General features: G+C 36.4%; 1 pseudogene; it reads left to right on the forward strand.

Annotated features, from left to right (window-relative positions):
- Window positions 1-9,783: 9,783 nt before the first annotated feature.
- LOC120606818 (60S ribosomal protein L23a-like) lies at window positions 9,784-10,265 on the forward strand (annotated as a pseudogene).
- Window positions 10,266-14,549: the final 4,284 nt, after the last annotated feature.

Raw genomic sequence — 14,549 nt, forward strand, 5'->3', positions numbered from 1 at the left:
GAATCCAGGGGAGACCGGGCCTATCAGATAACTACAACCAGAACTGGAGGGTAAATAGGAAGCCAGCTGTCTCTTTCTGAGTTTCTTCTCTGCTTCTCTCAATGTGTCTTTATTCCTTTCTTTATTGAGCAGTTTTTCACCATCTCCTTGCACATGGCAGAAGATGTCCAACCTAGAGCTCACTCAGTTACTCACATTCACTTGGGCATGTCCACAGGCAGAAATTAATGGGTTATCTCTGAATCCCAACTGAGATTACTAGGAGTCATACCTCCCCGCTAAGCTCAGATCAGATGTCCTCTGGTAGTCTAAAAAGCATGGTCAACGTAGGTTCATAGTTTGGGGATAGGATCACGTGACACAGCATGGGTAGCTGAACTCCATTTCTGTGAAGAGTTAGAGGGCAGTTCTCAGAGAAGGGAGATATTTAGGAGATATCCTCACAAACATTAAAAAAATTTTTTTAGACAATAATAGCTATAAAAGAAAGTAATGTCTACTCTGCGAAGAATTCAACTCTTTTATTTTCCCCAAATCACAGACGTAAAGAGGAAGGCCCCACAGTCAACACTGGCCCAGCCTGAGGAGGCCTTGAAATGTAGACAACGACTTGAAAGAGGCCAGATCTATGATCATTGTGAAAACACACATTGTTGTCTCTGGGTCTCCTGACTCTCCTTTTCAATGGCCAAACACTAGAGCTTTTTTTTTTTTTTTTCTTTTTTTTTTTAACAAAATTCATTCTGTAGTTAGTGAGAATTTGAGCCTAAACCTAAACATTAGCAAAGATAAAATTTTATTAAGAATTTTGTGCTGTTTATTTTTAAAGCATTAAAATTTATAACTGAACTGAAGTTAGTTTAAAGTGTAATAAAACATGGCTTATTCCCTTGAGATAATAATCTTGGGAATATACAGAGCAGTTGATAAAGCCTGATGGCATTTTCCATCTTGATATGCTGACTTGATGGTGAATTTAAACCTTCACCACAGTATTTTTCAGAATGTTATTAGATATTTCTTAGAATTATGCATCATCTGCTTCCCTTTTAGATTTTTATCCTAAACTCATTCAGAATGGACTGGCTTTTCAGTTTTTTCTTAACTTCCCATTTTCCATAGCACCTATGATAGACTCTCAAATAAAGTAGTTTTTAAAAATCAGTTATATGAAAAAAAATCATTTTAGAGATGTAGATAGAAGTATATTAGGATAAAGGTGCATGATGTCTGAGATTTGCCTTAAATACTTCAGCAAAGAAAAAAAGCATTCATGAAGCTATATGGTAAGGTCTAAATAATAGGTACATAGAGGTATATTGTACTGTCCTTTAAAGAAAATATACAAATGGCCAAAAAGCATATGATAAGTGCACAATGTTAGTCATTAGGAAAATACAAATCAAAAGCACAATGAGATACTACTTTACATATGAATCAGCCTTTAATATCTTGTGCGAAGTCAGGGGCCAGACACAAAAAGCCACATGTTATATGATTCCATTTATATGATTCCATTTATGTGAAAGGTTCAAAGTAAGCAAATCCATAGACATAGTATGCTCCAGGCTCTGAAGAGGGGCAGTTTGGAGGGAAATGGAGAAAGATTGCTAATCACTTTCTTTTGGGGATGATGAAAATGTGCTGAAATTAGATGATGGATGTACAACTTTGTGAATATACTAAAACCATTGAATTGTATATTTTAAAAAGGTGAGTTTGATAATATTAATTATATCTAGTAAAATGTTTATGAGAAACTTGAAATTTTTCAGAAGGAAGAAATATGACATTTAAATACATATATTTAATCTATTGAGTAATTGGGCAATTAAACATATATATTTCAACTACCTAAGTCTTGATTGGCTAAGCTTTTATAGTACCTCAGATAAGAACTAATATTTAACTAAGAGGCAAGGAAAATAGGACGCGTATGGCATTTTTTACTCCACACCTAAAGCTGTCCTTTAGAGTTGATATCCTACTAATAGCACATTAAACACTAATTCTCTATGCACTCTCCTTAGTAGAATCTACCAAATACTAGTGTACCTTTCTGAAGAAGCTAGAAAAGTAATGAAAGCACTACAATGTAGAGGCTAAATGACTAGAACAAAACAATTCTAAGTTTGATCCCCAGATATATCACTACCTGTGTGACCCTAGATACAGTCCTTAACCTCTGAATTTATAGTTTCTATACCTATAAAATGGACATAATCATCTTGGGTTTGTTAGGAGATTTTTAAAAGTGACGATTTAGAAAAAGCACAGTACAAGGTGTATATATTGTTTTTCTATTGCTGCACACTTGAAATACACACCTTATCTTACAATTTCTGTGCTTCAAGAGTTGGACATGGCTTAGGATCTAAGCAAGACTCAGATTGTCACAAAGCTGCAATTAGGGCAGAACCAGGTTGTGGTGTATTCTGGGGCTCTCCTGAGAAAAGGCTCACTTCAGTCTCCCTCTGGTTGTTGGCCGGATTTGTTTCTTCAAATGTGGGTGAGCCTAGGGTCCTCTGTTTTTTGCCAGGGACTGCTCTCATCTCCTTAAGGCCTCCCTCAGGTCATAGCCATGTCACCATCTCACAAAATGTCAGCTTACTTCTTCAAAGCCAGCAAGGGAATCTCTTTCTCTTCAGGAAGTGTTCAATCCCTCTGTTAAGGGCTTTCAACTGATTAAGTCAGATTTATCAGGATAATCTCCCTTATGCTTAAAATGAACAGATCTGAGACCTTAACTGCATCTATAAAATCTTTTTATATTAGCAATGTAATATAACTTAATCATGGGGGTGAAATTCCATCCTATTCAGACGTCCTGCTCACAGTCAAGAGGAGGGGATAATACAGGGTGCATACACCAGATGTCAGGAACCTTGAGGGTCATCTTAAATTTCTTTTACTGAGATATAATTGACACAATGTTATATTAATTGCAGGTATACAACATAATAATTTGATATTTTTATATTTTGTGAAATGATCACGACAGTAAGTCTACATCTCTCACCATACATAGTTATACAATTTTTTTCTTGCGATGACAGCTTTTGAGATTGTCTCTCTTGGCAACTTTCAAATATATAATACCGTATTATTAATTATAGTCACCATGCTATACATTATGTCCCTATTACTTATTTATTTTATAACTAGAATTTTGTATCTTTTGATCCCCTTAACCTGTTTCACCCACCCTTCAACACCCCTGTCTCTGGCAACCACCAATCTGTCTTCTGTATCTATGAGCTTGGTTTTCTGTTTGGGGATGGCTTTTTTTTTAAGACTCCTAGATAAGTGAGATTATGTAGTATTTTTCCTTCTCTGACTTATCTCACTTAGCATAATGTTGTCAAGGTCCGTTCATGTTGTCACAAATGGCAAGATTTCCTTTTTTTATGGCTTAACAGTATGTGTGTGTGTGTGTGTGTGTGTGTGTGTGTGTGTGTGTGTGTGTGTGTATCACATTATCTTTATAAATTCAACCATCAGTGGACACTTGGGTTTTTTCTATATCTTGGCTATTGCAAATAATGCTACAGTAAACATGGGGTGCATGTATTTTTTTTGAGTTTGTGTTTTCATTTTCTTCAGATAAATACCCAGAAATGCAATTGCTTGGTTATGTGGTGGTTCTATTTTTAATTTTTTGAGGAATCTCCATACTGTTTTCCGTAGTGGTTGCACCAATTTCATTCTCACCAATAGTAAGTAAACAGAGTTCCCTTTTCTCTATATCCTCTCCAACACTTGTTATTTCTTGTCTTTTTGCTAATAGCCAGTCTAACAGGTATGAGGTGATAGAGATCTCATTGTGGTTTTGATTTGTATTTCCCTGATGATTAACAATGTTGAGCATCTTTTCATGTACCTGTTTGCTGTCTGTATGTCCTCTTCAGAAAAATGGCTACGCAGATCCTCTGCCCACTTTTTTTTTAATCAAATTGTTTGTGTTTTTGATTGCTATTGAGTTATCTCAGTTTTTTATGTATTCTGGATATTAACCCCCGATCAGATATGACGTGCAAACATTTTCTTCCATTTAGTAGGTTGCCTTTGCATTTTACTGATTTTTTTTCCTGCATAGAAACTTTTTAATTTGATGTGGTCCTACTTGTGTATTTTTGCCTTTGCCATGTTTGCTTTTAGTGTCAAATCCAAAAAAATCGTTGCCAAGACTGATGTCAGGGACCTTACTACCTATGATTTCTTCTAAGAGTTTTATGGATTCAGGTCTTACATTCAAGTCTTTACTCCATTTTGAGTTAATATTTATGTGTGGTGTGAGGCAGTGGTCCAGTTTCATTGTTTTGCATGTTGCTGACCGGTTTTTCCACTACCATTTATTAAAGAAAGTGTCTTTTTCTCATGATACATTCTTGGCTCCTCTGTCGTAAATTAATTGACCATATATGTGTGGATTTATTTATGGGTGTTCCATTCTGTTCTATTGATCTATGTGTCTGTTTTTATGCCAATATCTTACTGTTTTAATTACTAAAGCTTTGTAAAATAGTTTGAAGTCAAGGAGTGTGAAACTTTCAGCTTTTTTCTTCTTTCTCGAGATCACTTTGGCTATTTGGAATCTTTCATAATTCCACATAAAATTTAGGACTATTCATTCTATATCCATGAAAAGGGGGTCATCTTAGAATTCTGTTTATTCTGGTTTGGCACAAGAGAAGTGCTGAGCATATGGTACTTATTGTTATTTTTAATGATATTATTAATATTGCCACTACTGTTGTTATGAGTAGTCGGTGGTAAAATGTCTGTTTCTCAGCATAGCTGTGCACTGGAGAGAATTGATACTATACAACATTGTGAGAAGCAATTCAAGCAGTTTAGCAACCTGTGTTTGCAAAATGCAAGAAGGGGAAAGTTCCATAACCATCACATAATTGAATAGCTATGTTCTAGCAAGAACAGTTGAAAACTAGTTACTTATACACTGAAAACTTTCAATTGATTTTTCATTTGAGCTGACTTAAGCTGAAAGGGGGGAAAATGTAGCTCTGGATGCAGTGAAACCATATGGGGACCATTTTAGCCATCCTGTTTCAACCTTTTAAATGTAATATTGGTATATTCTCTTTGGAGTGTAGCAAAACAGGGTCAGCAGAACACCATAAAAGATTTAGAGAACATTAGAAGATTCCCAAATCGTGTAAATTTGAGGAGTGAACTCTTGAAGCTCAGAATTCTGTATGTGAATTTATAGGAGTAAGTAGATTTTTTTTGAGTAGAGGTGACCGTGGCAGCAGCATTGCTTTTTCATCTCCATGAAACTTCTCCTAAAAATAGAAGAACTACGCTAAGCTAGCAAAAATAAAAGACTCATAGAAAATATTTCCAACAAAACTTGGTGACAGGATATCTCCACAAACTCTTAAATTTATCAAAACAAACCAAGACAGCTACAAGACTCATGTAGTAAGATCATCTGCTGAAAAAAATAAAAAGCCCCTGCTCTTTTAACAGTTTTGAGAATAGCCCCCAAATTGCAAGTTACACTAACTGGAAAACTCAGCTAATTAAATGATAGGACCTAAACAGGGAGTTTTCCAGGTCTCAATTTAAGGGCGAGTGTAAGGGACTGCTATTAGACAAGGTCTGGAGCCTGTAAATCTTCAAAACTTACCCAAACAAGCTCTCTTCTAAGATGGAGCCCCTGCCATTGACCTAAGGATTGGCACCTCCTTCATAATCCACAGTTCAGGGATAACCACCAGGAAAAAGAAATTGTTAAGAATAGAGTCAAATTAAGCACAATAGAACCAATAAAGGCTAAGGAACTAGAAGATCCAGAAAAAAGTGGGAGAAGAGAAGCAGATTTTAGGAAATTTAGAGTCAGAGATTTAAGAACTTTGTGAAAACAACAAAAGAACAGTCTCTAGAGCTGTGGAGTTGACGGAGTTTCCCTGGACCTTCCCCTTCTAAAATAACAAGATAACTTGTTTCACTTAAAAACGAACAACAGAAAGGATCACAAACAAATTTCATATAAAGTTATTATTTTAAAAAAGTGGTTGAAGAAAAGAAAAACGTGTTTTGACAAGAAAAGCAGCTATAAAGTCTGTCTACTAAACAAAAAATGTAACCTAGTTGCTAAGAGAGAAAGAAAGTCTTAAGTTCTGTCACAAGAAAATAAAATTATAACCATGTGTGGTTGTGGATGTTAATTAAACATTGTGTTAATCATTTTCTCAATATATGCATATTTCAAATCATTTTGTACATGTAAAACTTGTTATCTGCCAATGATATCTCCATTTTAAAAAAAATCACTTTAAAAACACACTATAATCTAATATGTTAAATTGAGAGAACAGAGGAGAGAGAGAGAGGGAGAAGTAGAAAGTCTAAGAAAACAACATAATTCGGAACTGGGAAACACCGGGAGATGAAATGATTGGAGAAAATGAAGAGCCGAAAAGAAAGCTGGCAGAGTTAAAGAAATAATTAGAAATAAAGAGAAAAATCATTTCATAAATATAAAGTTAGAAGAAATGCACAATAGGACAATATGGCAAATAATCTCTTAAGAGAAATAGAAGTTGGGGAAAATATAAAAATTTTTAAATAGAAATTAAGAAATTAAAAATAAAGATTCACGAGGAAATGATAGAAAAGAAAGGCAAAAAAGATCTAACTAGAATAGTAGCCTCCAAAGGAGAAAACTCTGGAACAGAACGGTGCTTAAAATTATAAATCAGAAAACTTTCTTGAAATAAAAGATGACTTGAAACTACATCTTAAATGGGCACACAACATGCCAGAGAAAAACCAGCCCAAAATAACAAACACCAGTACATATTCTAATAAAATTACTGGACTTTAAAGAAAAAGAACAATCCTCTGGGCATTCAGGCAAAGACAAAGTATCATTTATAGTGGAAAATTTGTGCGTGTGTGTGTGTGTAAATCAGACTTTTCAAGAACAGTCTTTTATATCAGAAGATTAAAATAATATATTTAAGATACTCAAGGAAAGAACTTTTAAGCCATAAAGTTTTATATCCAGTCAAACTGACCTTCATATATAAAGACACAGACCAGCTACTACAAACATGCAGAATTCGGAATATTGTTTCACAAGCCCTTCCTAAAGAATCTTCTAGAGAACAAACTTCAGACTGATGGACTATTGACAAAGCCTGCTCTGTGTGTAGGAATTAAGGTAATCCACAATTCAGGAATGTCCTCTCTGCTGCTTTGATTGTAATTTTGCCCAGTTTTATCCAGACAGTTAAAAAATTTTCAGAGAACCACCCCATTTCTCCTCACCATTCTCTGTTCTTACAATGAATTGGAAGGAGTTGGGATTGGCTTAAAAAATCACATTCTTCTCTTGTTCTTTACTCATTTTTATAAACTCATTACTAAAACATTAAAAACAAATTTAGGCTTTCAAAGTAGACATATGTAGGCGCCTGTATGTTCAGTTGCTATCTGCAATAATAAATAATTCTGAAATAAATTTAAGCTATAACATGAACATTTGTCAGATTTAAAAAGACAAATGTGAATTATTTACCACTCAATAAATTAAAAAACCCTCTCTACTAGGCATATAATCTTTTTGTCCAATAAGCAGCTTTGCAGTTGAAACTTCATACTTCAGTATTTGTAAGTTTGAGAGCTGCTGGTCTGAATATGGCCTTAAAGGGGGAAAAAATCCATAGGAGGTAAAGAAAAAAGAATGTCATCTATTTGGAAAGGATATTTACACAAAGATTAAGAAATGTTCTCATCTTACAAAGCCTGAACTAACTTCTAAAGATATGTGTTAAGTTTCAAGCTGCCCTGTGTGCCAACGCCAGTCATCATCATTCATGTTACTTTGAGAAATCTCATTTCCATATACAACAAGCCAGGGAAATAAACACAGCTTTGATGAATTTTTTCAGGAAAAGAATGTGCAATATGGTGTAAGCACATTTCTTATTTTCCTTTTCCTGAATGGGATGGTTCTGAGAAAGCTACAGTGAACTAAACAGAATCCTGGGAGTTGCTTTTTAGCAACTCTCCCATGAGAGCCTCTGGGCCCATTAGAATGGAAGGTGTGCTTGCAGCCTCTGAGATCTAAGCCATTTCTTTCTGTTTCTCCAATAATTACTTTTTCCCCTAAAAATTAAGCAGGTAAGCCTTCTCCATTAAATTGCCACATATCTCACTGAGGTGAAAATTGAAAACTATGAAAGCAGTATTACATCTTGAACTTAATAAGCCCAAAACAGAAATATTGATTTCTAACCTTTCCAAACCCGTTCTTCCCCTAGTTTTTTCCATCTCTGTAAGTGGAACCACAAACCGTCTAATTATTTAAGTTAAAAACTTAGGACGTGTCCTTATTCCTTCTTTTTCCTGACCTCCAACACCCAACTCATCATCAAGTTTTATTGGCTCTAACTCTAAAACTTCCCTTTAATTTATCTACTTCTTTCTCTACCCACTGCTACTATACATGGACCACTGCAATAGTCTCCTAACTAGGAATCTTCCTGATTCCAGAGTTGCCCCACTGCAGTATACTCTTTCCTGAGCTACTAGGTTGGTCTCTGCAGGCCATATCACTTCCCTAAACAAACATATCTCGCTTTGCACAAAATCCAAACCACTTACAAAACCTCAGTCTCTCAGACCAGGGCCTTATCTGATTGCTTCTACATTTGCCCTCCAGTAGATGGCATCCTTCTTTTCATTCCTCTAGTACATCAAGCTTTTCACTTTAGATTGTTGCATATCTGAAACATTCTGGTCATTTCAAGCTGCAGCTTAAAAATCACTGCCTCAGAGTATCTTGAGTGATGAATAATATCATACCTTTCCCATTACCTTGTTGTATATTAGTCATAGTACTTATCTGTATTTAAATTTTTTCTTGTTTATATTTTCATCATCTATAAAAATATAAGTGCCACAGAATTTGTTTTGTTTCTCACTGGAAGACTGCCTGGAACTCAATAAATATTTGTTTAATGATTAAATATATTTCAGGACTGCATTTACTGAGCTGTGCATGAGTTCTTTAAAAGCTGGTCAGTTTTTTCCACAAGCATTTTTCAGTGCCTTATTAAAGGCTAGGCAAGATGCCAGGAACTAAAGGCATAAAACCTAAAATCTCACCTTTATATACCTTTTGCTCAGTGCCAGCCAGCTGGGGGCCCTCAGTGGATTATGGTTGCTATGGAATCATCAGTTTATTATGCCCAGATGAGATCACTACAGAGACTGTTGAATATTTTTTACATTTTTCTACACCACTATGGGGACAGAGACTATTAATAGATTTAAAGCACAGATTTGCAATTTAAAAAAAAAATGTTGGGCTGCTAATAATAATATATGATTATATTATTATAGTTGATAGAGTTATTAAGAAAATAAACTCAGCATAGGACATTTCTAAATTGATGGTCACATGGTGAGACCACTGTGACAGGAAAGGAGCTGATGCTTGAGAGAAAGTTCCACTCACTAGGATGCCATTCTGTATTGCACTGACCCAAATGCAGAGGTTGACTTAATGATAAGCAACCTGTTCTCTAGGACCGAGCATCTTAAAGTACCTGCCAGAATGGGCTTTGCCAGGCAATTGTCTATACAAGGTTGCTGGCCCTGGTATGGAATCAGAGCAGTTCACCAAGTATTTACTGAGCACTAAAAGTGTGCCAGAGACTGTGCAGGGCACGGTAGATGTAGCACTAGCTGACGTAAGACTTGTAAAGCTGAATTGTGGTTTATTTATTGACACCTACCGTTTTCATGAAGATGGCACCAAAAGTGACTAAGGAAGCCCCTGCCCCTTCCAAAGCCAAAACCAAAGCAAAGGCTTTGAAGGCAAAGAAAACAGTGCTGAAAGGCAACCACAGCCCCCCGCCCCTCTACACACACACAAGATGCACACATCACCCACTTTCCAATGGCCCAAGACACTGCGACTCTGAAGGCAACCCAAATATCCTCAGAAGAACGCTGCCAGGAGAAACAAACTCAACCAGTCTGCCATTATCAAGTTCCCCCTGACTACCGAGTCAGCCATGAAGAAGATGGAAGACAAGAGTACACTTGTGTTCATTGTGGATGTCAACGCCAATGAACATCAGAGGAAAAGGGCAGTGAAGAAGCTTTATGACACTGACATGGACAAAGTCAATACCCTGATCATGCCCGATGGAGAGAAAAAGGCATATGTTTGACTGGCTCCCGACTGCGATGCTTTAGATGTTGCCAGCAAAATTGGAATCATATAAACTGAGTCTAGCTGGCTAATTCTAAATATAAAAATTTTTCGCTGTAAAATAAAAAAGAAACCCAATGCTCAGCTCTCTTAATCACCCTTCAACATTCTTTGAAGACTAATTTCAGTCCACTTTAAAATAATAATAATTTGCAAATGTTAATTCACTTAATCTTTATAAAATCTCTGTGAAGTATGTATTAGCATCCCCAAATCCAGGAAGCTACAATAGAGATGAAGTAATTAGCATAAGGTGACACATCTAATAAATGGACAAGTCTTCTCAATACCACCAGCATCTCCATCTGAGTCTCCCAACACTGTTCCAAGAATCCCAGTCCAGCACCTGACCCTGATTCTGTTCCTGCTGCTCTGAAGTTGACTTCTTTGACCTGCTATCCTTCTAACATCTGCATTGGTAACATCTCCACTTTCCCTTGCCAAGGTTGGAACAGCTCTCTGATTTGTGAGAGAGATTTGTCACGAGAATCTCCCCTCCTCCTTCCCAATACCACATTTCACTGCCATCAGCTATCTCTGGGAGAGGAAGACTACCCAAAATGGGTTGGTTGTTTTAGATTCATTCATTCAACAAAATACTAGGACAATGTGTTCCCCACACAGACATCTTGGAAAATGCATTCATATAGGAAATGAAAACAGCTCTCCAACCACAGTCAGGTATTTTGAATCTCTACAAATTAATTGCAATATAAATGCAAGACTATTATCTTTTCCAATAACTTAATTTGCCAAAGGGACACTACTCACAGGAACAACTGAGGTGAGAGCAGCACGGCAAGTAGACAGCACACTTTAAAATGTGGACCACTTCGGGGGAAACTGTAATTGTTTTTTCTGTTTTTTTCAATTTTTTAACACTCTTCTTTTCCATTCTATTGCCCTCCATGCTTTATAAAAAGGCATGTCTCTGTATGTGTACGCATTTTCTTTTTACATCTGAAGGAAATGGCTATGTACAATTGTATTTGTTATAAATAGGAAAGTCGGTTGTCAAGTGATTAAGAGCTGCACAATGAGTCATAAATATTAAATTTCTCTTAAAGCATTTGGCACTCTGTGATGTTATTTCCTAGATAATGTGCATTAACCCCAGGTCATATCGGCTTAGAAACCACAGGTTAAGACAATGGTAATAGTTTATCTGTAGGTCCTCTTGGACTATTACCTCCTCCTTTCCGAGGGGCAAGCACTCAGAGCACCCCCTCTCCCCCTTTATTATGTTTAGCTAAGAGTTCCAAAAGAGAGTGGGCGTGAGTTCATATGTAATTCTCCCTACTGCCTGTACCTCTGCTGTCTTTATGTTCCAGTCAAGCTCTTGCCATCCCGCTGATCTGTTTTTTAATCACTTGGCTTGGAGTGCTGTCTGAACTCTCCTGGGACTACTTGTGAGAAATCACTGACTTAACCTTTATTTCAGTGCCCTTGCAATGTCTGCTCTCACTGCTGTTGTCACCTGGAGCTCTGTAACTGCCTGGCTGTGAATCTCCGTCACCAAATGTCACCTGCCAAAGTTCTCTATGCTGCCAAAACTCTGTCAGGCTGCCCATGTGGTGTCCCTGATCTGTTTTTTCACCTCTGCCACTCATGTCTCCAGCTGTTGGGGAAACTACTTGCTGCCTCACATTCCACTGTTTAGAAAGTAAGAAGAGGATCTTCTAGTACAGTTATTTGAGGACCCTGCTGTTGAAGTTCTTGTTTTTTTGCATCCTTTTCTGACCCCAGACACTTAGGCATTCCTGAGGTGCTGGACAGGGTGGCCGAATGTAACGTCATTCCATACCTTAAACTAGTGCTCTCCTCACCTCACATCCTATTGCTGAGTTTGATGCGGCCTATAATCTGTATCCCATTCACCTTCTCCAAGGCATCCAACATACTCATCTATGTCTGAATTCCAACAGCAAAGAGTGTTCAAGTATTTTCCTAGGCTCCAAGGAGGTGCCATAGCATTTAGCACTACATTACTCCCCTTTGCCAACCTGTGACTGGATAAATTGAGAATGCAGAGGACAAGAAATTATTTCGATAGCAGGAGAAAGTAAGTCTGGATTTGGAGTAGGGGTAGCCAGGCCTGAGAGTTAGGCTGGGCAAAAAGGAAACTCATTGCTTACTCCACCAGACCAATGAGGTTATTGGAAAAAGCACCTAGGCTGAAAATTAAAGCAAATGTAAAACTATAGAGCCAGGCCACAGTAGGTCAAAATTTGGGAAAGCCAAAAGAATATATGGCCCAAGTGTAGAGCAAAATGGAGATCCAAAACCAGCTCAGTTGGTCAGCATGAAGGATGTACCATAAAAGGCAAGAAAATCCACATGGTCATGGGCCTCACATCCATGCTCAAAGGAAAGACCTGAAGATAATGATGTGGTACTTCTCTAGCTATATCTCCATACAGGGAAGCCTAAGCTCCACTAGCCTCACATCCATGCTCAGAGAGTCCAGCCAGCTTTGTAGTACCTTGTTCTGAAAATGAGTACTCCTACGTCAATACCCACAAGAAATGAAAACATACATTCTCACAAATACTTGTAATACTCATAGCAACATTATTTATAACAGCCAAAAAGTGGAAACAATCTAAATATTTACCAGCAGATAGATGGATAAATAAAATGTGGAATATTATTCAGCCATTAAAAGAAACGAAGTACTGATACATACTACAACATGGACGAACCTTGAAAACATTATGCAAAATGAGAGAAGCCAGTTATAAAAGACCACATATTGTATGATTTCATTTATATGAAATGTCCAGACCAGATAAATCCATAGAGACAGAAAGTAGATTAATAGTTTCCAGGGACTGGAGAGGGGTGGAAATGGTAGCGATTGCTAATGGGTATAGGGTTTCTGCCTGGGGTAATGTAAATGTTCTATTATTTATAGTGACAATAATTTCATAGCTCTGAATATTCTAAAATCTACTGAATTGTAACCTTTAAAATGGAGTATTTTTGTGGCATGTGAATTATCTCTCAATAAACTTGTTATACATACAGATACCACATGCCAAAAAACAAAATTTTCCAGACATCTGAGAAAAATGTATAACATGGACTGTCCATTAGAAATATAATTCAAGCCACATTAGTACTTTAAATTATTTTACAAGACACATTAAAATAAATAAAAAGAAATAGATAAAATTAATTTTTATAATCTATTTTATTTAATCCAGTGTATCTATAATATCATTTCGACATGTAAGAAATATAAAAATGTTGATGAGATCTTTTATACCCTTTTTTAAAATTCTAAATTCTCAAAATCCAGAGTTTATTTTACACTTACAGCATGTCTCAGTTTGGGCAGCCGCATTTCAATTACTCAGTGATCCATATGTCTAGTGGCTCCTGTATTAGAGAGCATGGGTCTAACATGACTGATGTAGACCAAAAATAAGCAAAATACCAAAGCAAAACAAAAATCCTTAGAGAAAACAGAAACAACAAGGAGAAGAAAATTTTGAGAAATAATCTATCATTACATCCTATAAGGGGTTAATATCCAAACTGGATAAAGAACTCACACAACTCAACACCAGAAAAACAAGTAATCCAATTGAAAAATGGGCAAAGGACTTGAATAGACGTTTCTCCTAAGACAAAGAAATGGCTGATAGACATATGAAAAGATTCTCATCACTAATGATTAGGCATATGCAAGTCAAAACCACAGTGAAATATAACCTCAGACCTTTCAGAATGGCTATCATCAATAAATCAGAAAACAACAAGTGTTGGTGAAGATGCAGAAAAAAGGAACTCTCACGCACTGTTACTGACATTACAAATTTGTGTAGCCACTATAGAAAACAGTATGGAAGTTCCTCAAAAAAATTAAAAATAGAACTACCTCATGACCCAGCAATTCCACTGCTGGGTATTCATCTGAAGAAATTAAAAACACTAATTGAAAAAGATATATACACCCCTATGTTTAATGCAGCACTATTTACAATAGCCAAGATATGGAAGCAACCTAAGTGATCATCTTTAGAAGATTAGATAAATAATTGGTACATACATATAATGGAATATTAGTCATAAAAAGAATGAAATCTTACCACTTTAGATAACATGGATGGACCTAGAGGTTGTTATGCTAAGTGAAATAAGACGCAGAAAAAGACAAATACCATATGACTTCACTTACGTATGGAATCTAAAAAACAAAACAGATTCATAGATACAGAGAACAAACTGATAGTTGCCAGAGGGGAGAGGAATTGGAGGTATGGGTGAAAAAGGTGAAGAAATTAAGAAGTAC

The sequence above is a fragment of the Pteropus medius genome, unplaced genomic scaffold, assembly GCF_902729225.1.
Source record: "Pteropus medius unplaced genomic scaffold, Ma_sr-lr_union100, whole genome shotgun sequence".
Lineage (NCBI taxonomy): Eukaryota > Metazoa > Chordata > Mammalia > Chiroptera > Pteropodidae > Pteropus > Pteropus medius.